This window comes from Sphaerodactylus townsendi, linkage group LG09 (assembly GCF_021028975.2).
Source record: "Sphaerodactylus townsendi isolate TG3544 linkage group LG09, MPM_Stown_v2.3, whole genome shotgun sequence".
In the NCBI taxonomy this organism is placed as follows: domain Eukaryota; kingdom Metazoa; phylum Chordata; class Lepidosauria; order Squamata; family Sphaerodactylidae; genus Sphaerodactylus; species Sphaerodactylus townsendi.
The window spans coordinates 19,107,753-19,133,176 of record NC_059433.1 but is presented as its reverse complement, the minus strand read 5'-3'; the positions used below and the strand labels follow the sequence as shown (position 1 = coordinate 19,133,176).

General features: G+C 41.7%; 1 protein-coding gene across 8 annotated transcripts in view; it reads left to right on the top strand.

The window, feature by feature from the left end:
- ATXN1 (ataxin 1) overlaps positions 1 to 25,424 on the top strand; it is a 287,821-nt gene that overhangs the window by 58,732 nt on the left and 203,665 nt on the right. For all 8 annotated transcript variants that reach the window (XR_007245459.1, XM_048507790.1, XM_048507791.1 and 5 more), the window contains exon 3: positions 16,991 to 17,113. The gene's annotated coding sequence lies outside the window, so the exon portion shown is untranslated. The remainder of the gene's footprint in view (positions 1 to 16,990; positions 17,114 to 25,424) is intronic.

The window sequence follows — 25,424 nt, the reverse complement described above, 5'->3', positions numbered from 1 at the left end:
TTTTTAATAGATCATTTTTATTGGTTTCTTAACAACTACAGCAAAACTAACTTAGGAGGGAAAAGACAGGTGATCCAGCCACCCTAGCCTCACAACAAAAGTTAAAGCTACATAAACCACAAAGATTACATATAACTAAATGACTTCCTGCCCCTACCGTGCTGTTAAACTCATCCATAGCATTTCTTCGTTGTTCGTTGAACTTCAAGCTCAACCTGGAATCTTATTTTTCCTTAAACCTTTTCTAGTGTCTCACCTTACAATTTGGGGAATTTAAAACAAATGTAAAAGGGCATCTTATCCTCCTAACCTAGTTTCCCATCATCAAAGATTTTTAAATATAAATTCCCCCTTCCCTTCCTTATCCCCCCTTCTCTTAACCTTTTATCTGAATTTACTCTCCTAACTTTATTTCTCATTTGTCTCCAACAGACCCATTTATTTTCCCTCTTGTTAAATCTCTGATTGATCTTACAAAACTTTTTAAACGTCTTTCCTAATTTTCTTGAAGATCTCTTTGGCACTTGTATTGAAGTGATTATTTGCTGATGTCCCTTGCAAGTGAAGAAAACCCACAGAGTGTTACTTTCAAACACAGAGTGTTGGTGGCGTTTTCTCTGATAAGGTTCATAGTTTTGGTGAAAACTCCCTTAAAAAAAATTAAATTCTGTTCCTGATAATCTTGTGATTAATTCATGATCTTGTTAGACTCCCTGTTGACACAGTGGTAAAAGAATTTATTCTTTAAAATGGTAAGGCTTAATGTTTAGGCACTGAAATATGAAGTTAACAGCAATAACAATTTCTCCCGAATTAGCCATATTTCTTCATTATGCATTCCAGTGAACTGTTGTGTCTGTGGAAGTTGCCAATGGTAATCTGTTGCAAATGAGTCACTCTACACCTGGCCACATGACAACCCAATGCATCATTTGCTGTTAGGTTGCTATTAGTTGTCATAGGTTTAACCTATATTTTGCTGCTAGGGTAGCACACATGGAGTTTAACTGATGGCCAGATGTTAATTCTTTATTATGTGGTCATTTTAAGATGACTGACCTCATCATACCTGTTCATATTCCATCTGTGCAAAGAACTATTTTTGAAATAATCCTTCCACTCCCTGTTCTCTGAAACTGAAGAACTGACTCCTTGCTTAGTTTGTCACAGGTCAAATCCCCACTACTGTCTTAGCCAGGTTTCAGAACACAAACTAACCAGGTTTGAGGGACAACCTCCCCGGTCGAATCCCCACTACCGTCTTAGCCAGGTTTCAGAACACAAACTAACCAGGTTTGAGGTCGTTTGTGTTCTGAAACCTGGCTAAGACGGTAGTGGGGATTCGACCGGGGAGGTTGTCCCTCAAACCTGGTTAGTTTGTGTTCTGAAACCTGGCTAAGACGGTAGTGGGGATTCGACCACACAAAGCACTGTTGCTGTTTAGCTCATGGTTCCAAACAAAACCTTTAAATATGCCTCTTTACACTTTCAAGCGAGTAATCTAGGGAGCCTTCTGGTCTCTGTACCTTTCTGTCAACTAGACATTTCTGTGTTCTACTCTCTGAGCAGAGTGAGGCTTACTTAAGTTGCAGCCCAAGTTTATTTTGTAACACTACACGTAAGCATTTTGATCCTTATGCTTTGTTCTCCTCTAGCTTTTATTATGGGAACAGACACTGTTCTTGCACTGCATAACAATTATGCAGAGCAGAAATATTGACTTGTCGAAACTGCTTGGATCAATTGTGTGCATCTTAACTTTGTTTGAATCAGTTCCTAAAGATTTGCATTGCTAATAAGGAGGCACACTTCAGAAAATGTGCTTCTGCTACAATAATCCTCAAGGTCCATTTTTTTTACTCTTGATTTCGTAACTCTTTGTTTGTTTGCCGTGTGGTTGTCTGTTTATTTTGTCCTGACGTGTTAGTGCTTCTATAGTCTGGCTAGACTTTTTATAGCCATTACATCCCCATAGTATGCATGATTTCTTCAAAGCGAAGGGAATTACTTCCAAGCAAATTTGGTTAGGATCGCCACTGTAATTTGTAAGATCTATTTTAGGCATCGGATATTGATCTACAGTCACCTTGTAAAAATCTTTCATGCTTAATCGAGCGCCTTGGAGCTGCTTCATATTTAATACAGTAGCTGGATTTCAGCAGTGATTGTCATTATGTGTAACAATAGACTGGGGCCATAACTGGGGCACTATGTTTATCCATGACTTCCTGATGCACGCCTACTGGTTGTTTATGTGGAGGTGCATCTTCGCTTTTTAAAGCGACAGTCATTTTTGTTTTGCAAGCGATTTAATTTTGGTGTTTTCTTGGCCAGCTGTATAACGATGGTCTCTTATTAGTTCTGAGATTGTTTTCCATGCGATGTTTATTAACCAGTGACCAAAGCATCATTACAACATTGATTATGCGAGTCTACGACTTCTGTGTTTTAAAATGTAATCTACTTTAAAATGTAATATACTTTAAAAGTGAGAAATACCTATTTTTAATTTTGTGCAGTAATTCAGCAATGAACTTAGTACTTCATTACTGTATCTCTGCAATGTATCCGTGTTCATAATAAGTCTGAAATTTCAACCGGGTGTTTGGTATCATCACAGACTGAAGATGGAATTACAACTTTAATTTAGGTAATTTAACTCAAGTGCCTTTCTGCTGCTAGAATTCCTGGAAGTACTTGTGACAATGGTGGGTATGTTGTAGTGATACAATTTTGGAACCATTTGTGTTCCTATACTCTGAAGCTAAGCTGCTCCATTTAATTTCTAGGTTAATATGCTTTTTCTTACAGCCCCACTGTGAGAAAAAACACTTCAGTGAACATCTGCTTAATTCACTGCAGCCGAAGAACATGCTTCAAGAATATCCATACCTCTGTGAGGATTTTTCCAGAAGTTCTATTATTTTTGAGTTCGTTGGACATTCACTAGCCATTGTGTGTATGAATCTGTGGAAGTTATTGAAGAAGGTTGATAGCCCAATGCAAAGGAGTGGAGAGTAGGGCAGCGGCCGGGAACAGTGCTGCTCTGCTGCCTACAACAGTGGAATTGCTGGGACAGGTGCCTGAGGAGGGGGAGAAAACACTTCTCCCCAGGCAGCTCATTCATCGGATTGGCTTACACTGTGCTTTTTTGCATGCGAGGGGGCATTCCTGGGCTGAAAGCACTGGGAGCGGATTAAAGTTAGCTCCGCCTCCAGGAATGCGTCTGCGTTCGGATGTTGTAATGGCTGGCCACTGGGTAAGTCCCTTGGTGCTGGCATCTGCGCCACTCTGCTCAGCAGGGATGGCAAAGACACCAGCTGAACCCTTCTGCCACTTCCAATGGAACTTCAGCCCCTCCCCTTTGGATGGCACAGTGAAAGTTAGTCCCTTTCCGCACGGGCGGCAGGGGTTCGCACAGCCGCCACTGCATCGCAGCAGCACCAGCCTCGCAAACCCCCGAGCAGCGTGAAGACGCTGCTTCCGAACCTTGCTCCCTGAGCGAGGTTTTTCGGAAGCAGCATCTTCCAACTGCTGCTGTGTGAACAGCAGTGGCTGGAAGGCGCCGTTCCCCCCCTCTTTCCCAAATGCCTTACCGTCCCCTCCGGCCTTCCGGCGTGTCACACAGGCCAAGGGACACGCCCCCCCGCCCTGCAACTCCAGAGCTGTTGCGCAGGGCAGGGGGGGAGGCGTGTCCCCTGGACTGTGCAACGTGCTGGAAGGCCGGAGGGGACGGTAAGGCATTTGGGGGACGGCACACCCTCTGCGCAGGCTGCGTCGTCTTCCCCACCCCTACCGGGACAGTCCATGCGAACGGTCCCGGGGGTGTGTGCGTCGGTGGCGTTTATGCCGACGCAGTGTGGCCGTGCGGAAACGGCCTTAGCCTGTTTTCCTCAGCTCCATTTTTAGTAGGGCAGAGATGAAGTAAGGGTACCCTGCGTGTACTAAAATACATAATTTTCGTCTCAATGATAGTATGCTGGTAGATTTTCTGAGGCAAGGCTACCACAGATTCTCTCTGTTGTGAAAGTTCAAATCTCAGGAAACTGAAGGTGATTATATGGTGATGACATGGGTGGCTGAAATAGTCACCCTGAGGTACTCTTGGTGTTCCTCCTGAGCCCATACTGCTCCTTGACTTATTGGGGAGCAGGCAGCAATGAAGTGGCCAACAGACTACAGCTCAGATGGAGTGCCATGACTATGCTCTTCAAAGACAGTACCCACTGTTTTCTGCTGGTGAGGATAGTGAAGTGTGTGTACTCTGTTGTGATCATTGCACCTTGTGCAGGCCCAGACTTGTGATTATAGCAGATCAGTCCCAGGATATCATGAGAGTGCAGTCTTGTCATAGTTCTGATGAATTTCAGTTACTGTAGCCTGAGGATAAGGGCAAGTTGCAGCTTACGCGGGCAGCTTATGCGTGCCCTTCTCAGCTTATTGTAACTGAACAAAGGTGATTCCATTTCTGGATCTTTGGAGCAGTATGTATGAGTCTTTAAAAAAATCCTCTCTTTGGCTTTTCAAAACTTGTATTTCTGGGCATCACTGTTCTGATAGCTGTACATTTTAAAAGGTTTTAATCCTTCTTTTTGCTAAAAATACTTCACAAAGTATTTTACAAGAACTGAAAAGCATTAGTTCTTTCGGGCTTTGGAGCTTGCTGGCATCTGCTTACAGCAACCTTGTCTTATCTATCTGCAAGAGTTGAGCTGGCCGTGGGATTTCCCCCTCCTCTACAAGCTCCTCTGTTAGGCATGCAGTCCTTTGGTGTGAAGCAGAGGAGTCGGCTATATGAATTCCTTGGAGGTGGGGAAAGTCCCAATTTATGTTTGGTGGTCATACAGAAAAGATGTTGGTTGCAGCAGTGTCAGAGTTAGAGGAATAGTACTGGAGTTGTGTAGAGAGTTCTTCTAAAAAGAAAAATACTGTTGAAGATATTGGCACAATGCATTTATTAAAATTGGGCCGTAATTGGAACTTGAGTCATGTGATTTTTGCTATCTTTCTTCCCAATTAAAAAAATCGATGTATTTCTCCCCACCCCCCTTCGTACGTGAAGAAATTATTTAGTCTCCTTAACATAGGAGACTTGACAACATGTTTTTACAGATTATAATGTTATAGTTTTGTAACTAGAAATCTGTGGAATTTTGTCAAAATAATGGGATGGGAGTGTAACTTTTCTGGTTTGCCAGGGATAGGTATCAGGAGTGGTTCACATTTGTTTTAAAAATTATAAGATGGTTTTATAGTTAACAGGTATTGAATGTAGTTACAGCAGTATTAAAATGTAGATGCAGAAAGCTGTCTTTATGTGTAAATACATATACATCTCATGTATGCATAAATACAATCCTTGATTACATTTATTTGATCGTGACAATTATGTATTCTTCCCTCCCTCTGGAAAACGCTAGTATATGTTGAAAGAGTGAAACTTCTTCAAACATGTCCATGCATTTCACCAGAAGAGGCGCTAAATAGCTTCTTGGTGGATTTCGTCCCTTCATTCCAAAATCTGTACATTTATTCCATTCTTTTTCTTCCAGTTTTTAAACCACTTGATATGCTGTAGAAAATTTCATCTCCTGACTGCTAAGTTGTCTTTGAGAGTTTTTAACGAAGGGCTTTATAAAGCATAAGCATAAGCATAAGCATTTTATTGTCATTGTGCACGCACAACGAAATTTACAGCAGCATTCCTCGATGCACACAATTTCAGACTCATACATCATCCTCACTTTCCCCTTCCTCCACCCAGATATAAACAGATATTTTAACATGCATGGATAGAACATGTGTTGGATTGCCACATTTGTATTCTTGTAGACCCTCCCTCACTTTTATATGAGATTTTAAATAAGTATCCAAGTACAAAATGAACAGTTTGAATATCAGTGACAGAGCATCCGCTTTGCATGCCAAAGACCCCAGGTTGAATCCTTGACAGCATTGCCAGTCAGTACTTTTCTTGATAGGAGCCACGTGGCGTAGTGGTTAAGTGCTTGCACTGCCACTCACATGGTCAGGAGTTCAAGCCCCCTGTGGGTCAGATATCCTGGCAGCTGGCTCATGGTCAGCTCAGCCATCCATCCATTCCTTGGTCGGTAACTGAGTACCTAGCACATAGCTAGGGGGTAAAGAATAGCTGGGGAAAGCAATGGCAAACTATCCCTTGCCTATGAAATCACTGCTTGCAGTGGTACCCCAGGGTTCAACACGACTGAAGGGGAAACTTTACTTTACTTTTCTTGATAGACAAATTGTGATAAATATGGACACCTGTATCACTTTCCTCTTCTCTTTTTGAGTCCTCTCAATGAACTCTTTTCTTGAACTCTGATCATTGGGGAGAGGAATAATCCAGTTATGACCAAGTTTTCTTTAGAATGAAGAAAAGCTAGCCCAGTGATGGTGAACCTTTTCAAGACCGAGTGCCCAAATTGCTACCCAAAACCCACTTATTTATTGCAAAGTGCCAACACGGTAATTTAACCTGAATACTGAGGTTTTAGTTTAGAAAAAAACAGTTGGCTCGGAAGCGTGCGTTACTCAGGAGTAAGCTTGGTGGTAGTCAGAGGCTTTGTTTTGGAGCAACCGTGCAACTCTTCCAACCAAATAATCACGACCCTATGAGGGTTTACTCAGAAGCAAGCCCCATTGCCAGCAACCAAGCTTACTCCCAGGTAAAGGATCACGCTTTAGTTCTTTGCATGAAAATCAGTGAGGTTTAACAGCACTTAACAGGGTTACCAACACTGCTTCCCCGAAACTAGGTCTTAGGTTTAATGCTAATAATTGAGCCCAGTGACCCAGGCCAGCCTAGATGTGGGGCGGGGGGGCACTTTGTTTGCCCGTGCCCACAGAGAGGGCTCTGAGTGCCACCTCTGGCACCCGTGCCATAGATTTGCCACCACTGAGCTAGCCCCATGTTTATCCAAGCCCGACTTTGCAGCTAGAATCCATATAGATGTTTATTGGCTCTGCTCCCCTCTTCTTCTATCTATGCAAAGGCAAACTCAGGAGCTGCATTGAGGGACTGAGAAGAAACAGACCCACTGAGAGTTCACCACACTGTCAGTTACCGCCTGGGGCTACCGAAGACCACTGTGAAATCCATCAGTACTCTCACAGAAATGTTCCTCTGTCTTAGTTTGAAAAGCATCTTCGGCCTTGTTTTGGCTTGACTGACTTTAAGCCCTGTGTAGCATACCTGAACAACCAGATCCGCACTTCCATCTGGATGGCAGATGTGGGACCATTTTCTTAACTACCAGTTCTGTTATGTTTCAGTTCATGGGTCTTTGTTACTTAAATGGCTTGTGCTGGGTTTCACTTTGTGTTGTTCAGTTATTGGAAAACACTGGAAAAAAGTGTGAAGTTGTCATTGTGAGGCAAAGGATGACACAGTCCTCCCCGCATGGAGACTGCAAGATTGGTTGGCAAAGTTTCCAAACAAGTTTCTTTTAGAAATCATTCCTCATACCATCTCACATGGGAACCGTTCTTTCTTGTACGATCACAGGAGACAGCAAAAGTTGAATCACGGGGAGTATCTCTTCCAAGTATATTTATAGTCCTCCAGATAAGTAAGCACAACTAGAACTTAAACTTGGAATTTTCCAATGATACTGACTTCTTAGTATCTTTTCTCTGCAGCTGATTATGTCTTGATCAGGACCCATTAGTTCTAGTTTCGAGGTCACTTATTTTTGTGGTCACCACACATCCGACCTAGCCTACCAGACTTCATCATACTATGTTTCTGCTCTGGTTAATTTTTACTTACACATTCTCCCCTATGTGAGTTCTTATTTGCACTCTATTGTACACATGCTACTCCATTCTTCATCAGTCTTTTCCCTTACCTCCAATGTGAGCAACACCATCATGCTAACTTCTTCTTTGGTCATTCATTGGATTGTCCTTCATAATACATTTACAGCAACTCAGAAACACATTAACTAGCATGTGTATGACAACAAGGGGCCTGAAAAACAGAGCTGTTCCACCAGGCATATAGTTGAGGCAATTACGTTAACCATCAAGGCCTCCTCCTAATCTCTGATCTCTAACTTTACCATTCAGTTATCCGGGCCCCTCAGAGTTACAGTGCTTGTTATTTGTTAAATCTCATGAGCTTATGAGTTGGTAGTTCACAGCTGCTTGAATCTAGTCGTATGTTTTATTAATGTCTATATGTTTTTAAATATGTGTGTGTGTATTAGCATGACTTGGTGGGTGGGTGGGTGTGGTAAGCCGCCCTGAGCCCAGAAGGGGAGGGGTAGTATATTAAATCACATTATTATTACTAATAATACATAGAACTATAATACCATGTTTCAATTTCCAACCCATCCTTCTATATCTGGGCTCTTCTGCAACTTTTAAGAAAAATGTTCATTGCATTTTAATACATGGTATTTGCTAGCACGTGAACTTTTCTTTGGGCAGCCAACAAGTCACCTAAGGCCTACGATTCTGTAGTATGACTTGGCATAAACGTTTCATTTTTCTTTTGCAAAGCTTGCAAAGCATCTGCAGCGAGACTTGCCAAAAGTTCTACAGCTGCTGAAATATTAACAATTGCAAAGTTTTCATAACCATTAGTAAGAATTTGCTCTTCCCAATCCCTATGTCCACTTGCAAGCATGGCAGGTCGTCTCCTGCCTGCTCTGAGTACCATGGATTGTCCATAACATAATACCTGTAAATATATAAATGTCTTGGGGAAAGTGTGCTTCTTCTTTCTACTGAGGTACTTTGACACAGGATGTTAGATGTGAAGGGTTGAGAATTGCTGGCCTAAACATCATCGTTCATGGTTGTCGAAGTTTAGTGTTGACCAAATACCTCTGCCTTCAACAAAGGAACAAGGAAGCAATACTGGGCCCTTCCCACAGGAAATTCTAACTACCGTATATACTCGTGTATAAGTCGAGTTTTTCAGCACATTTTTTGTGCTGAAAAAGCCCCTCTCAACTTATACACGAGTCAGCTGTATTTTAAAAATATCTATAAAATACACTGGAGCTGAAAATCAACAACCTTTTTAGTAATTACATAAAGATTATATCCCTGTCTATGAAGCATTCAGAAAGTATTCCTGAGGAGATAACCACTCAGTCAGAATTGGTGCTAAATTCCCAAGGCTAGCTTGAAGGTTCAACAGTTATTTCTTTTAACAATGCCAGCTGTTTAAAATAACATGAAACCTCTTGTTATACAAAAGTTCGGCAGCTCCCAATTACTGCTAGATCTTGGTGTGAAATGGCTCATGTATGTAGAAGAATAAAAGCAAACAATATACATTATTCAAAGAGAGATGTAAGCTCCAGCTCATTAAAGAGAAATATCAGCTATTTTCATCTTCTACCCTAACACAACACCCTTATCTCATGGAAGGAGCTTAGTGTATCACTCTCTCACGCTGAACTGTTTATGTATTTTGAAAACACAAATTATGCCATTAGTCATTTTTATGTGACAGTACACTGCAATTATATAACTTCTCACATTCAGACAGTACACCTGAGGCAAACACAGCCAAGGTACAAACACTGCCAAAATGGGAATATCAAAAAGTCATTATTGAAAGCAAAAGTAAGCGGGCTTCTTCCCCACTAATTCTTCCTGAGGTAGCTGGAGGATTTTAAAATCCTATCCCTTCCTCACCCAGGAATTACACAACACTTCAAAAAGAAAAATCTTTACATGTGTATAAAATGCCATATGGAAAAATTCTGAACTGGTCCATTCAGCAGTAAGTCCCCAGAAACCGTCCTTAGGACTGTAGCCACCATTTTTCTGTTGACAAACATCAACTATTTGCCAGTGTGGTGTAGTGGTTAAAAGCCAAGACTGAAATCTGGTCAATGGGCTTTCCCCACTACAACACATGATAGGTGGGCTCTAATCTAGTGAACTGAATTTGTTTTCTCACTGCTATACATAAAGCCTGCTGGGTGACTTTGGGCCAGTCACAGTTATCTCAAAACTCTCTCAATTCCACCTATCTCACAAGGTGCCTGTTGTGAGGGTGGGATTATGTTTTAAACCGCATTGAGACTCCTTAGATTTGGGGTCAAAACTAACCCTTCTGTGGCTCTTAGGGATAGAAAGAATTCATCAACTCTGGAAATTATTTTTAGTTTCTTCAATAAGAATACATGTGAAAATACAGTTGTAGATCAAAAATTCATGTGACTTTTGCAAGAAAATTCTTGGGGGCCGTGGTAGGTACCCCCCCCCCCCCATTAAATATTTCCAGAAGAGTGCACATGGATCTTTAGGGCCTAAAAATTCCAACCAAATGTTTCAATAATTCAAAATACTGTAATCTCTTTTCTGTATTATATATATTTTCTTCTTCCCTCCAAGAAGAGTGACAAGTTCAGAGGTTCTTTGGAGACCCTTGAAGAGCTGAGGAAGGGAACTAGACTTTGCCCTGACTCATCCTTGGAACTAATGGGAAGAGCCTACTTCTTTTCATTGGAGGGAATTATGAAGTTTATGGAATGAAGCAGCAGGCACAAGAGCCTTAGTCCAGTTTGGAAGAGGGAGTAAAGAATGGGGAACAGCCTCACATTGGTGCACCTTGTATGGCATGGTGTTTAACACTGGGGAACCTACAAATGGCATTTTGAGAACACCTACAAAGCGGAAACAGCATTAGGTTTTGGACCTATGCCTTGGCATCAGGTTTTCCAATATAATCTCACATCGAACTACTAAATAGAAGATGGTACACAATTAGGGCTATAACTCTGTCTGCAACCTACCAAGATGTGGTTGGAGGATGTCTCTGGTTTGGGAAAGCAGGCTCAAAATTGTCACACAGTCTGTAAGTTACCAGAAATCGGTGAAGCTTCAGAACCCAAAGCTATTTACGTTGGCATTGATTTGGCATTGTTTGGTTCCTTTGATTCATATGGAAACTTCTGATGGATCTCTGAATCCTTTAGTCAACTAAACGGTCTTGCCCATAGATGTGCCTGATATGACACAGCTCAGTTGGACAGCCTTTTCAATCTTGGTTAGAACATCATTCTTACCCAGGATTCCAGAGATCCAGGACTACTGTGTACTCCCTAATAGTTTATTAAACTTTCCCCCCACATCTTCAGAACTTAACGTTAACAAGAGGAGACCCTTACTACAGCAAACCCAAGAATTTCAGCCTCTTGGACCCAGGCTGTACTGTGGATCTTGGAACAAGATAACGATTAGGGGCAGACAATTATGTGTGTGTCTTAGTGGCCTGTCCTTTAACCTTGCAGCTTCATTGGAAGAAAGGAAACAGTTCATATTGTAAGTTGCCTTGATTTCTGTAAGGGAGGAAGGTGGCTAATACATTCTAAATAATGAATAATTTCCCTAAAATTCTGTTTTTCAGGAAATTTTTGTTCATCTACCTTGTTTGTATTAACTGAGTATAATTATGGAGAAAAACTGAAATTATTCAAAATCCCAAAATACTAAATTTAGTTTAACGTTAACTAGAGAACATTATTGCAACACAAGCTGTGAGATTGATAGGGTTCCCACATATCATCTATGGATGACAAATAAATGTGGCAAATTTTATCTCCCTAGTTTCTCTAAAGATTGTTAGAATTTTGTTTTATGTGCATACATTTGGCTTTTAAAATTCTACTGTTGATTCTTTAGGCCCTGTGTTTTTTCGAATCCTACCTCTTTTCTGTATATAACATACATTAGAATATTTTGGCATTTTATTATTTCTGTAAGATCCTTATTACCTCCTGTAAAGTGCCCAGAGCACATGTGATAGAGAAGGTAGTTATATAAATAAAACCTTTATAGTTTGTACTTGTTTAATTTTGTCTCTGGCTTGGTATGCTAGCCTTTGCATTGGCATTCTTACAGTGGCTAACAAAATCACCAGTGCACAAACTAATTACAGTAAATCAATACGATTTCATAGCAAACACAAGAATCACTATGTAAACAATCATTCTTAGTAGGAAATTGGCCAGCCAGTTTTGGGTCCCTCGTTCACCTTCCTGCAATTAGCACTGTCCAATGGGTGTGGCAGTGATGCCAAACTGAGGGTATTAAGCCTCTTATATAGTGAGCAATTATTTTAAAAGTTTTCCTAACACTTCTCCCTGCCCACATATTCTTGTGTACAAATTAGGATGGAGAGTAAAGTGAAATGAAGAATTATGTGAATAGAACAGAACTGTGAAATGTATATACTTAACGGAGAAACTAGAGATGCATCCTAATGAATTCATGGGACTATAGCAGCTAGTTCTGTTGGGTAGGCATTAGGACACAAACAGAGCATTCTAAAACAAAGATGGCCCATCACGTGATGAAGTTACAATTTTTACTTTGATCTTTTGGTGAGGCAGAGTATAGCAATATTTTTTTCATGATTCCAAACCAGCAAAAGTTATGGATTTTTCGGTCCCATTGATGCTGGGGGTGGGAAAATGTTGTGTTCATGTTGCATTGGTAGCCACTATTTCAACTCTAGCCTTGCTGTGAAACTCAACAGCAAGAAAGCCATTAGCAGCTGAAGCATGTCAATGTAACAGCCCAGTGTTCATGGTGACTTGATTCCTGGTTTCACAGAATAATTGTATCCTAGCTTCATAGTCTAGTTAGAATAAACCATGACTTTACTTTATGTCTGAATGTCAGGAAAGTAATTGAAATAGGTATAAGAAAAGTTTGGATTTATACTCTACTTTTCTTAACTGTGAGGTGACTCAAAGCGACTTACAAACTCCTTTCCTTCTTCTCCCCTCAACGGGCATCTTGTGAGGTAGGTGAGGCTGAAAGGGTTCCGAGAGAGCTGTGACTAGCCCAAGGTTACACAACTGGCTTCATATGTAGCAGTGCAAAAACAAACCTAGTCCACGAGATTAGAATACGCCACTTGTGTGGAGGAGTGAGGAATCAAACCTGGTTCTCCAGATTAGAGACCACAACTCTTAACGAGGGGATTGAGTGAAGCTGAATAATTTTCAAGGCCAATGTCGCAATCCAGATTCAAATTGCAGAGAGAGGAAATAGTGATGAATCCAAATGAAATTCCCAAAAGTTAACCTTTCTGCTGAGACGACACTTTTCATAGAATGCAAATTAATTTACATGAACTGCTTAAGGTAGTAAAAAAGAAGATACAGTGGATCTTATTTTAGCATTCGTAAAATGATTCAACGACTGCAGTAATACTAATTCAGTTTCTGACAGTGGTTTTGTTATGAGGGTTCTGGCAGTGCCGGGGAGAATGCAGACATAACCAAGGAAAGTTTCAGTTTTATTCAATATTAGGTTAAGTGTTTTCCTTTGTCTTCACTGAGAGCCCTTCCGGACACACGAGTCGACTCAGGTTTGACTCGTGTCGGCGGAGTCTTACCTTGACTCGAGTCCTCCCGTTCCTCCGCACAGCAGCCGACTCGTGTCTCCGGAGCCGAGCTCAGAGGGCGGGACCACCTCCCTGTGCTGCGTTCCGATTGGTTGCTGTGTCCCCCGTTCTGCGCATGCCCAAAGCTTTTCGCGCCGCCACGAGTCTCCCCTTCTGCGCATGGGCGAAATACTTAGTTGTGATTGGCTACATGGCAGAGTCGAGTGACGGAGATTCCGCACTCCGTCGGCTTCGGCTCGAGTGCAACCCGAGTCCGCCAGTTGACTCAACTCCCCAGTAGAGTCGAGAAATTCAATGGCGAGAGGGAGGTGAGTCGAGTCAGACACGAGTCCGATGCTACGTCTGTGCGGAGGACTCGGGTCGGACTCTAGTCGATCTCAGGTCGAGCACGACAATGCGGAAGCACCCTTAATGATCATGATTCAGTCCGAATGAAGCCATGTGGTATTTATTGGGTGTTCAGACATATCGATCGACATGTGTAAAGGGAGGGATTTCCTGCCAAAGAAAGCTGCTTCCTCTTTAGGGCTGGCTCAGTTGAGTGGCGGAAGCTTCATACCCCACAATATGAAGTGACAAGCATTGGACCGCAGAATGGCTGCCAATTAGAAAGCAAAGGAAAGCAGAAATAAAATAGGACTTCCCGCAAGAAAGGATGGTGCTATAAGACACATCAGGAACAAAAGTACAGCAGGGTGACACATATCCCCATGTTTTGTTTATTTACATTTATTTAAAACATTTTTATGCCACCTTGCTATCCCATCAGAGTCCACAAGGGACATAAAAAAATTAAAACATTTAATCAATTCAAAGTGCAGTTAAAAATATGAAATAATTCAGTTGAAGTGCATATAAACCACACCAGAACACATATTAAACAGGCATTGAAAAGAACTAGTGATTTCTTTGTCCCAGTAAGTGAACCTTGAACCAATATGATGTAAAGAGCCTTTCCTTACTACCCTCATTTTGGAGAAGGACATCCATTTGGGGATTTTATGTTGCTGCCATATAGGGACAGCCAATGAAATTGCACTCTGCTTACACTTATACTTCAAGAGTAGCACCACAATAAACTCTAAATTTTTGAGAATGGTGGGAGGAGAACATAGCTTTATAATAATAATAATAATAATAATAATAATAATAATAATAATAATAATAATAATAATAATAATAATAATAATAATAATAGTGCTGCAAACTTGGATCTGTGCCTCTCTAGCATCTCTGCCTCCTCTGCGCCCCACCCCCCTCGGGCAACAGCCACCTAGAGCACAGGCACCAGGCCTGCCAACCAAGTCCTCCCTGCTCACCGCGGTGCATGCACGTCGTGCTCAGTGGCCCAGACCAGCCTAGATGTGTGTGTGTGTGTGTGGGGGGGGTGATTTTCCACCCTCCACATGACAAACTCTGTGGGCACCCCCACACTAATACTGGGACATATGATAGTGTCTCTTCATTGATATAGGGCAGCGATGGCAAACCTATGGCATGGTGCCATAGGTTCGCCATCACTGCCCTATATCAATGAAGAGACACTATCATATGTCCCAGTATTAGTCACACATTCAAAGGCTCGTTCGCATCCTCTTAACATGATATATGCTGTTCATGTACAGATCACAACTAGCTGATTATATACTGCTGAGTTAACTGCTACATATCTTGTCCCAGGAAACTGGACCTTCTGTCCTCTCCTTATAATAATGCTTTCCTACTCCCATTGCATTTCAGCGTTTTAGATATAAATCTCTGCCAATTGAATTTAATACTCCATGCATCCGACAAAGTGGACTCTGGCTCACACAAGCTGATGTCACATAACATTTATTAGTCTTCAGTGTTTCATAAGATACTTCATCATTTTGACTGCAGTAGACAAACACCTTGGAATTTGTGATACTGACGCTACCATGATCCATACAATATTAACCTTGGCAATAAAATTTACTTGCTGTGGGGGCTGGCAGGGTAATTCCATTTCCAAGCAGTAATGTTCTGTACTTTTTGCTCTACGAAAAGGATATTTCTTTGTAGTAATCTTTTAATGGAGGAAGCGTAAATCCTCTACTACACTGAGAAAGCACTATGCAGGTGGCAAAAAAACCCATTACCTGGGTAAGCCTCAAGATAGCTGTGAGATGAGCACTGTGAGCAAATTTAACCTCTACTGAGTGGTAAAGGGAATGTTTAAGTAATTTAAGCAGACAGGATTTTGTTGGGGGCGGGGCTTATTTGGCACACAAAAGGAACAGTGCTAGGTGTTTTTATAGTACTGAATTAGCTACAGAGGAAAAATCCTTATAGAAGAAAGTCTCCTTTGGCAACCAAAAACTGATAATTTAAACAAAAGTGGAGTCTTACAAGTGCAATCCTGAGGGGGGCCCAGAAACTGCTGAGGAGGAGGCATGACCCCGGTGCCAGCATGAATTCCATTTGCACTGGCATCAGGGAGATTTACGATGGCTCAGGGGCACTTATTCTGGTGTTGGGAAGCCGTGTGGCAATGCAGCACCCAGGTGCCAGTGCACCCTAGGCCACAGCACCTCTGCAACACAGGAACTCATGCCAGCCCCAAAGGGGACAATCCAGGGGGTGGGGGCTGCTTTAGTTGAGTTCCTGATCTCTTTCGCCTTGGACTGCTTCTATTTGCTGGTGTTGCTGGAGCAGCAGTGGCGTAGTGGCTAAGAGCAGTGGCTAAGAGCAGATGCATTCTGATGTGGAGGAACCGGGTTTGATTCCCAGCTCTGCCGCTTGAGTTGTGGAGGCTTATCTGGGGGATTCAGATTAGTCTGTGCACTCCCACACACGCCAGCTGGGTGACCTTGAGCTAGTCACAGTTCTTCTGAGCTCTCTCAGCCCCACCCACCTCACAGGGTGTTTGTTGTGAGGGGGGAAGGGCAAGGAGGTTGTAAACCCCTTTGAGTCTCCTGCAGGAGAGAAAGGGGGGATATAAATCCAAACTCTTCTTCTGTATACGCCAACAAAATCTGTGGTGCCGCCCATTCATATGAAGGCCACGTTTAAGAGGGAAGGGGCAGTGTTGCTGTTGGCTTGCTCTCCGTGGTGGAGGCAGGACAGCTACGCTGTGACTATACCATCGCTGGCCCCGGTGAAGCTACCTCTTCCTCAGGGTTGAGCTGCATGGTAGATTCGAATCCGATTGATTGTCTTTGATGTGGTCGTAGTGTTGAGAGATGGAGGGCAGGGTGAATATATATGCCTGTGTATAGGGTAAAGACGTTATCATTAATTTGGTACACTTATCTATTACATCAGTCATCTTGTTTATTGCGATGATATTTTTCTGTGTAATAACTTCTGCTTCTCTGTGCATATTCTGTTCAGTCAGCAGCTGATGTAACGTTAATGATCAAAGAGAGCTAAGAGCCCAGTTAGCTGGAATCATCTTTTTAACAATTTAACAGAGATAACAAAAAGCACAACCCACACAAATGACCACCTAATTACTATTCTTTCGGCTTGCTGCTTTAAGTTATCATAAACATATTTCGGATGGGTCAGGGATTTCCCCGCCAACCACCTGAAGTGACATTTTGTTTCCTGTTTTGTTTTTAGTTGTAGCATCCTGGAGCACAATGAAGGAGCTTTAATGCACAGACATCTGAGCAAAGTGCTGCAGCAAGTTTTGGAAGAAGGGGGAAAAAGAGGTCTGATGGTTGCACACTCCCAGCATTTGAAGTAAGTAGCGGGATCACTTTTGACACATTTGTCTCAAGAGATAGGCATTGGTTCCATTTTGCAAAGGGATTGATGGGGTGCAGAAGGCCAAACCAGAAGTGATAGCTGCAGATCTGTGTGTTAAAACTCAAGTCACACAAGAAGAAGCGTTTGACAGAAGTTAAAAGCACGAAAGGGCTGCGTGGTTAGACGCTGCGTAGCTCACTTTTCTCCAGGGTGCCCCCTCCACCGGATACATAAGCTCAGTTGGAAGGGTACAGTATAGGGTGCCTAGCTGAAACGTGGACTTTGACAGGTAGGCTGTACATTTGTTAGTAACAATGTAGTTGTCACTTTTTGCTATTGAATCAGATTTGGGATTGATTTGAATTTGGACACCTAGATTGCTGTCATCACGTCCTGCTTGAATCTGAATATAAATAATCTATTCCAGTGTATAATACTGAGTTGGCAAATGATTGATTGCATTGCATTGCATTTGTATCCCACCAATCTCCTATAGGACTCAGGGGCAGCTTACAGATAAATGCATATGAAACCAATACAATAAATAATACAATAAATATATACATTTAAACATTATAAACTTTAAAAAACAGATTACAAAAGATGGCAAGAAAAAACTACCTGGGGGCATAAAAATGGATGCATTTATTTGTTAGTGTCTGCATTTAGAACTTTTGTTTTTGTTATGTCTGCTTATACTTTTGGGATGAAAGGCAGATTGATATAGCCAGATCTCAGAAGCTAATGGTGGGTTGATACTTGGATGGGAGACCACCAAGAAAGACTGTGCAGAGTAAGGCAAACTACCTTTGCTTTAAAAGCTGCTTGCTGGGGTTTTTATAAGTTGGTTGGGACAGGTTGGCACTAATGTGTGTACTTATCCTTTCTGTTTGGGCCCCTGCAAGCTTAGAATAAGAAGTCTGCAGTGTCTCCTTCATACAGCAGATGGGGATGGGGGTGCAACAGAGCACATCAAAATCAGTCCTACTGAGCTTATTAGAAACGCCACCCTGACAGAAAGGGTGGAGGGTACCAGCCACCCCTGCGTTTCATTTTTGCATTTTGGAGGCCTTTGCTAGATCCTGTGCTCTGTTGCTGCACTAGACAACTGGGAAAATTGGATTCCATCTAGTTCTCAGGTGTGGATGGAAAGATTGGCCTCTTCGAGGAGGTATTGTCGAAGGCTTTCACGGCCGGATTCAGCTGGTTGTGGTGGGTTGTGGTGGGTTTTCCGAGCTGTGTGGCCGTGGTCTGGTGTGATCTTGTTCCTAACCTTTCGCCTGCATCTGTGGCTGCCATCTTCAGAGGTGTATCACAGAGGGGAGTCTGTTACACACTCTGTCTTTGAGGAGGGTTAATCCTCCTGCGGGTGGGGGAGAGTATTGTCCTTGAATGCGATGCTCCCTTCTTAAATCAAGGAACTAATGAAACATCTAATGAAAACACTAGATGACTCCTTCTAAGCGATCTTTCACCTGTAATAACTACTTCAGTTGCCTCCTTTTTAGCTGAAGTTGTCAAGACTAGATCAAATTTGAACTATTTGGATGTTTTATAAGATTTAACTATTAATACGATTACATTTTATATTGAACAGTTTTAAAGCTATTGTATAAATGTCTACTTGATAGCTGTAATTGTAATTGTACTATGCCTAATAAAGGGGTGGGGTATGTGCGCGTGCATGCAATGTTGCTTGTAGGCAGATAGCCTCTTCTCCAGTGGGATTATGCCCCAGTCAGTCTGTCCTCACTGTAGGCATTCCAACCATACTGAGAAACAGCAGGATGGGTGGAATAGATTTTGTGGGTTCAGGGCTAGCTTCATCCTGCCTTCCTAGGTGGGAGCACTGAGATTGTGCACAACCCACCAGCACAGCATGAGAGAGTCAACATGGTGAAGAGTGGTTGAGTGTAATCTGGAGAATCAGGTTTGATATCCCTCTTCTTTACACGAGGGGAGGACTCTAATCTGGAGAACCAGATTCCCCGCTCCTCCATGTGGACTCCAGTCTGAGAATTGGGTTTGGTTCCCTGCTTCTCCAAGTGAGCAGCAGACAAATTTGGAGAACCAGGTTTGATCCCTTGCTCCTCCACAAGAAGGCTGCTGGTTGACCTTGGGCCAGTCACAGGTCTCCCAGAACTCCCCCCCCCCACCTCACAAGGTGCCTGTTATGGGGAGGGGAAGGGAAGGCCATTGTAAGCTGTTTCGAGACTCCATAAGGTAGAGAAAAGTAGGGTATAAAAACCAATTCTTCTTCAGTTTAGCTCCGTGCCAGCCGAGAAACATGGATAACAGCTATGCAGACAAACTCAAAAGGTTTTGTTTCCAAACTACATTTTATTTCTTGGCTGCTTTACAGAGAAGACGGGTGCTACATTTTATAGATATAATGAAAGCATCAAAAAATGTAATGTGTGGCCAAGCATAATCCATTGTGTGTTTGAAAGTAGCGAGGCACTTGAAGCCTTTGTAATCAGAAGTCTCTTATATGCAGAACAGCAAAAATGTAAGAATTACTATACTGGATCTGATTCCTGGTAAGCCCCCTTTTTATCTTGTTGCTGACCAGGCAATCTTAGTAGAGCTGTTTTGGAGGAGGATAACTTGTGAAGACTTCACTTGGCAGTGCAGGTATTACAGAATGCTGGCGTTACAAAGACAGTTCGTGAATTTAAACATTGTATTATTGTTGTCATCATCTCGTCGAAATATTTCAGCATTCTTCTGCAACTTTGAATTGTTTTGTCAGTGTTCTTATTTTGTCTGCGTTAACGCTGTTCAGTTCACTTGAGAGGTTTTTAACTGGCGCAATTAAAACAAAATAAAATTACCTTTGTGCACCATGGGTGTGGATTACCAGAATTAACAGCTACCTAACTCAGACTGTATCACACTATTTTGGTTTTGGAATTTAAAAAACAGCAACACATTTCAGTGGCAACACATTCAGTGAAAACAAATTTCAGTGGTAAAGAATTCACCCTTTTTTACTCTGCTTTTCATTTTCCCAGCTCTGGTACTATTTTTCTCTTTGCATTTTAAAACATGGGACCACTGATCTGGTCCCTTGACTGTCCTTTGGAAGGAAACATAGCTGTATAGTCCAATAAAAATGTTAAAATCCCATATTATATGTGAATAAACGTTTATTTGTTTTGGGGAGAAGGAAACATGGAATGGAAAAGCTGTTGGCTCCATAATAGCGGAAAATTGTGTTTTTTGCTGGGGAATTACAACACCAGTTCTCATAACTAATTGAACATTTCACACTAACAGTTGAATTGAGAAAATTCTGTGCATGTATCCTCACTTTATGAGAGTAATCACTCTTTTGGTCCCAAATCCTTTGGCTAATATCATTTGGTGGAAATCAGGGATGATTGAATTCTTTTAGCTCCATCATATTTGGGATTATTATTAGGTGTTGTAGATTTGCTCCAAATGTGTACTACTGAATTTCAGTGGACTTCAACGGGTAAAGAGGAATATTCCCCTGTCTTGTGAGAGGGAAAATAAAAGGTTTTTTTTCCCCCCTGACTCTCTATGGGCTTCAGATACCCCAAAGAGCGAGGAGAGATCTTTCTAGAGTTCTGAGTGTGTACTTCTGGATCCCAGCAATTCAGGATTCCCTGGAGAAACTCCTCTAGAAGTTGACTAAGATCCTCCAGCTTTTGTGGCCACTGGGGACATTTTTTGAAGTCTCAAGATGAATATTACTCCAATTCAGAAGTCATTGGTAAATTATTGCTAATGTGTGGGATTAGATTCTCTAATGCTATATGAAAAATGATTCTTCTTGTAAGGAATTCGCTGATGTAGTTGGTGGCCTGGCTTTGTAGTCAACACAGAATGCCAACAAATATTGAAGATGGAAATGAGTGCACCTAAATGTTACTTGCCAAGCTCTAAGGACACTGGCACATATACCTACTTTCTTTCATGCATTCATACTTTAGGACAGTGGTGGCGAACCTTTGGCACTCCAGATGTTTTGGACTACAATTCCCATCAGCCCCTGCCAGCATGGCCAATCACATTTGCATTTTATAGTTGTGTCAGTTTTGTTCAATTTCATTTAAAAATACACGTTTCTGCTATCTCCGGAGTCCCAAACAAAAGTTTAAAAAGTGTGGTTTGGTATTTTGAATAACACAAGCATGAAACAAATCTTTGCAAAGTTGTCCTGTTTCATTACAGGTAACTGATCAGATCCAGTCAAGAGTACACCCTTGGCCCCATCTTCAAGCATGCTACTTCATACATGGGATTCTCATAGATCTGTTCATTTTAACCCCCTTGCGTATGGTCTTCAGGCATGCATTACTGCGCAAAAGCCTTGACTCTTTGCAAATAGCATAAATCTCTTTTTAAACATTTTGCAGTATTAATGTTTTACTGTCACTTTAATCATTTAGTATGGAACATATATTGCTTGACTGCCCCAAATACGAGGGATCTAGGACCAGACTCTTTGCTCTTTGTCCTGTAACCTTTAATGAATACTCTGTTGTGGGGAAGATTACGTTTCTACTAAATAATTCTGCCTCCGAGATTTTAACTTTTGTAGCTAGGTTCCTTATAGAAGCTCTGGAATGATTACCTGCGATGGTTCCCATGTATGGGATACTTGTTTGGACAATGTTGGCTGTTATATGGATTCTATGCCTAATAAAGGTTTATCTATCTATCTACCTCCAGGAATTGAATCATTTAGTTCACTGTATTTTTGACCAGTCAAGAAAAGAACATACTCTGTTGATACAAACTGGTCTACCAAAGCATACAATAGCGAACGTTTGCCATCCTGTTATTTTTATGTAGCCGAGATAAGAAAGGTAACTCTCAGTGCAGTCCTAAATAGAAACACGCCTTCTAAACCCATTGACTTCATCAGTTTTAGAACACTGTAACTCTGCTTAGGGTTCACCGTTGACTTCCACGAGTCTGGGGATCCTGTTTGTCTTTCAAACCATGTACCAGGCTCAATGATGTTAAAAATATTCTGAATGTGAAACCTATGAGTCAACTGTAGAGAAAGGAAAAACCCAGGGTAGCAAGAGATCTCATAACAAAATGACGGGACGTTTCTCAGTTAACATTAGATTTCTGTAATAGACTCTTTAGTTTGGAGAGGAGACGTCTGAGGGGGGGATATGATTGAAGTCTATAAAATTATGCATGGGGTAGAAAATGTTGACAGAGAGAAATTTTTCTCTCTTTCTCACAATACTAGAACCAGGGGGCATTCATTGAAAATGCTGGGGGGAAGAATTAGGACTAATAAAAGGAAACACTTCTTCACACAACGTGCGATTGGTGTTTGGAATATGCTGCCACAGGAGGTGGTGATGGCCACTAACCTGGATAGCTTTAAAAGGGGCTTGGACAGATTTATGGAGGAGAAGTCGATCTCTGGCTACCAATCTTGATCCTCCTTGATCTCAGATTGCAAATGCCTTAGCAGACCAGGTGCTCAGGAGCTGCAGCAGCAGCAGAAGGCCATTGCTTTCACATCCTGCATGTGAGCTCCCAAAGGCACCTGGTGGGCCACTGCGAGTAGCAGAATGCTGGACTAGATGGACTCTGGTCTGATCCAGCAGGCTAGTTCTTATGCCCAAGCACACACGTGCTCTCTCTCTGCAATTGGTAACGGTTTTGATAAATGGATGCTTTGGAGAACACATCATTTGGGTTTCCTTGCTGCATAATTTTTCCACAAGACATGGGTAGGAGGTGAAATCTTAGTTCTTTGGCAATTAATTACAGGTTTCTTGTTCTTTTAGGTGATCACAATACATTTATCTTCCACTATTCCCATGTCTCGTAGTCCTTCTGAAACATTCCGTATAAGTCCTAGAAGCCTTTGATATTTTTTTTCTCAACTAATTGTGGAAGATATATCTCTTTCTCCAGTTTCCCAAGAAACCATGTCAAAGGGATGTGAGCATTTGGTAATCCTGGGGTGAATGGGATTAGTTTAGATTAAGTGTGTAGGATGTATATCTGCTCAGCTATGTGCTTCTTTGCAAATAAGAGAAAATGTCTTGGCTGCAAACCGTGTTGCAAAAACTGTTCCTTTATTTACATGAGCGCATGTGTGGAGAACCTGGCATGGAGATGGCAGAGGGACTAGGTATGTGGCTGGAATAGAACGATTACCGCTTTGCAGCATGTTGTCTCAATAAGATAAGCTCCCCATTTACAGCTGTTTTTAAAGCAGTTATAATTCTTCTGACTGCGCCATGGTAATGCTAGGACTATCTCCAAAGTAAATGTCCGTGTCTGAAGCTGTAGGAAAATGTTCGGCTCTCAGCATTCGTTAGTGGGGCATGGTACTTGTCAGGGAAGCTCATTTCTTGATGTCTGACCTACTCTGAGAATCTGGGAATTTTTAAAAGTATATCTGGGTTTTTTTGACCAAGGCAGCAAGCTGTAACCGTATGTATTTTCATGTCACTGTTGAGATAGAATGGTATTAAGTACATCATTATCAAGGAACCTTAACTGTGGCCTCTGTAGTAATATTAAGTTGTGGTCTTGTGTGACTCTGAAAGTCATAGATTGTTTTGCTTTACTTGTGAAAGTGAAATTTTTTTACCCAACAGGTATTTTTCCCCAGCTCTTTTGTTGAAACTTGTTCAACCTCAGGCAGCCCACAAATTTTCCCTTTCCTTGGACTCAGCCGTCATAGGGGGAAGTTGTAACTCTGAAGTTTCCTTAGTTTCCAGCCGACGTGTAAGCTTAGAAGACTTGGAAGCTGAAGTAGCATTTGCCAACTGTACCTACAACTGCAGAAGGTGAAATGTTTTGACAAATGTAAGTCTGGGAGGTTTCCAAACATTTCTTTCAACAGTATGCATACTTGCGAATGGTGTGAAGATGAGCAAAGCCAACAGATTTCTTACTCCTGCCTTATGGCTATTGATCAGTAGGGATCTCTGAGACAATCATTACACTTTGTCACTGTAGGGCCAATCTGGGTTTGGTTTGCATGTAGCACCAAGCCAAGATTTGGCGCTATGCGGATCAGCCTTGAAAAAGTTTCAGGTTCAAACTCCTCCTCTTCCTTGTATGCTGTAGAACTCTCCTCCTGATTTGTCTCTGTTGCAAACTATTACCTGCTGTTGCAACTGCACTATGGATTACACTTGATCCGATTTGAAAATTATGATTAACATAATTTTCTGTTCTGTCTAAGAAGGTATACACAAACAGGTAAAATGGCAAATTATAGTTGGTATCAAACAGGTAATGGCACAGGGAAATGGCACAGGGAATGGGAAGTGTGTGTGAGCCTGTGGCCTATTCCTAATCCTCCAGAATGTCTAAGTTGAACCAGTGATATTCTATTCAGTCCATAAGTGAGTAGCATTACTTGGAAGAGGAAGACACTTTTAATTAAAATGTGGGCTGATATATTCAAATGCTATAAAGCTTGGGAACACCAACTTGGGAAAATAAATACCCTGTTTCCCCGAATATAAGACATCCCCGGAAAATAAGACGTAGTAGAGGTTTTGCTGAAGTGCGAAATATAAGGCTTCCCCCAAAAGTAAGACGTAGCAAAGTTTTTGTTTGGAAGCATGCCTGACGAACAGAATACAGAAATATAAGGCATCCCCTGAAAATAAGACATAGCGCGTCTTTGGGAGCAAAAATTAATATAAGACACTGTCTTATATTCGGGGAAACACTGGTAATACGAAAACAAAAGATGAGTGAAGTGATGGGGTATTATGGTTATTCTCTGATTTTTCTCTAAACTTTTGAGGGAAGAGCTGTGCCTATAAAGTTGGGTTTTTTTTAAAAAATGCAATAAATCGAGTCTGCTGTGATGTTAGTAACAAGCAAGGATGTTGGATTTTGTAGCATTGTTGGATTTTTGTAGCGTTGTAGCATAGAAATTGTGTCAGAATGAACCTGCAGCCCTTTTTTGCCCCTGGATTGCGTTTACAGTATCATTTTTATCGACTACGGATATTTTTCTCGAAAGTCACAAAATGGTTGCAGCTGTCTTGCCCGTTCTCATCACGATGTGTATAACGCTAGCAGAACCATATTCCAGATGGCAGGTGGAGCAGCAGTGGATATGCCATCTGAAGGAGGCTTCAGCATTTGCCCAATTACAAAGTATAGTACTGGAAAATGTGCTATTCCCAGAACTAAAGCCGAGAAAGGAGTGAAGGCATCAAAGCAGCACGGGTAATAGCTGCACTTACTTTGTGTTTAGAAGGGAATACTCGGAAAAGACCAGGAGGAATAGTCACTGTTATCAGAAATCGTTAAGATGGCTAACCGTCTT